Below are 2,252 nucleotides of genomic sequence, written 5' to 3'. Positions count from 1 at the left end.
CTGTTAATCTGTGACCCTACCCCCAACCTTGTCCTTGCAAGAGACATGTGCTGTGGTGACTCAAGGTTTAATGGATTTTGGGCTGTGCAGGATGTGTCTTTGTTAAACAAGTTCCTGAAGGCAGCTTGCTGGTTAAAAATCCTGCCCATCCCTGGGCAATGGAACATCTCGATGTAAAACCTGATTGTATGCTCTGTTTACTGAGATAGGAGAAAACCCGCCTTACGGCATAAGGTGGGACTTGCTGGCGGGACTTGCTGGCTCAATGCTGCTAAAAGGTTTGTGGAGATGTTTGCATATGCATATCAAGGCACAGCATTTTCCTTTGAACTTACCCATGTCACAGAGATCTTTATCCATATGTCTTACTGCTAATTTTCTCCCTAAAATGATCCTATTGTCCTGCCACTCCCTTATCTTTAAGATGGTACGATAATTATCAATAAATACAAAGGGAACTCAGAGACCGGTGCCGGCGTGGGTCCTCTGTAAGCTGAGCGCGGGTCCCCTGGACCCACTTTTTCTTTCTCTGTACTTTGTCTCTGTGTCTCATTTCTTTTCTCAAGTCTCTCATTCCACCTAACGAGAAATGCCCACAGGTGTGGAGGGGCAGGCCACCCCTTCAATTCTAAGTGAACATTTACTTTTCTTTATATTCATAGTGACCGTCGGCTTGTGGCTTTTAATGTTCTATTTAGAAGTCAGCTTAAGGAAACTGGGAGCCTTCCTTTTGAGATGTAATAATCAAGAAAGGTAGCATTTGTATCTCCCAGTTTTCATGGGACTATGAGTCTAACTTCAGCTGGCACACAGCTCCAAGTTGCAAAGACATGAGTACTTCATTTTTTTATTTTAATTAAGACAATTAACAGATACAGGTGGCTACTACAACCACTACGTAAGTTTAAGGTGATCTATGTATGACAAATGGTGCTGTCAAGTCCTCTTAATTAAAGACTCTTTGTTGTTTGTCTTCAGAGCCTGTATGAGATGGGTTGCACCTGCTTGTCTATATAAAAGGGTAAAACCTCTTTCTGACTTCGTAATGTCCAGAAGTTTGCCTGTTATGCACATCCAATTTTGGTTTCATGCTATTTACTAATGAAATTTTTCTGTTCCTCCTTTTAAGTTTTTTTTTTTTTAATAGCAAGAATAGCCTCTTTCCCTACCTCTATATTCTGCTTCTGTTAATTCCAGTATGTAAGATTATTATAGGTTTATTTGTATAATTTTTATATGCATTTTAATTCAGTGTATTTTTCCTTGTGGCTTAGAAATAGTTTGTATTACATTCATTATTTTCTTTTGAAAATAATACTTATGAAAATTCTTTGAGAATCCTGTGAACATGAGGTATATTTTTCCAGACAGAATTTCTTTCTCTTATTTCCACTAGGAAATTAGGTGTCTATTGGGAAGAGGCATATTAGATTTATGAGTTTTCTCAACAGTTGTGTAACAGCAATTTGGGCTGTGAAGTAGACATTTTTGTTGTGCGACATATAACCATAAAGTGTAGCACGTCACAGCGTTTTTGAAAGTCAAGAATCTAGGGACAGTTTATCTGAGTGGTACCAGTTTACAGTCTCTCATGATGTTGCAGTCAAGGTGTTGTCTGGGCAACGATGATCTGAAGGCTTGACTGGGGCTAGGGAATTGCCTTATAAGATAGCTCACTCACTTGACTGTTGTCCGGAAACTGCATTTCTTTGATAAATGTAACTCTGCATTGACCTGATCTCAAAATAAGATCCAATGTCCCCGAGTTGAGCAATCTAAGAAAGAGACAGAGGAAGAATCTTTGATTACACAGAATTTAAAGCCACAAACTGTCATTTCCACTCGTGTTTTCTATTGATTACAAGGCACTAATTTCAGTCCACAGTCAGGAAAAAGGAAATTAGCATCCACCCCTTAAAGGGAAACATATCAAATAGTTTAGTGATATATTTAAAACTACTCCAGGCTGTGAATTCAGTTGAGAGCTGGCTAGTCATTTAACTTCTCAGGCACAGTTGTTTTTCTTGCTGTACTCTGTACCAAGACAGGTTTTCTTGCAGGGGTTTAAAAGTGGTGAGTAGTTGTGGTGGGTTTAATTCTTATTTACATTTACACTGAGAGTATAGCCCCTTGGGATCACTTACTAGATTCTCCCTTTGGTCATACCCTGGGCTTATAGTCACATTTTGTTAAACTAGTAAAACTACAGATCATTCCTAATAGTTTGAGAAATATTCTGCAAACTTGAGAAC

This window comes from Mandrillus leucophaeus, unplaced genomic scaffold (assembly GCF_000951045.1).
Source record: "Mandrillus leucophaeus isolate KB7577 unplaced genomic scaffold, Mleu.le_1.0 Scaffold896, whole genome shotgun sequence".
In the NCBI taxonomy this organism is placed as follows: domain Eukaryota; kingdom Metazoa; phylum Chordata; class Mammalia; order Primates; family Cercopithecidae; genus Mandrillus; species Mandrillus leucophaeus.
This window is presented reverse-complemented; position numbering follows the sequence as displayed.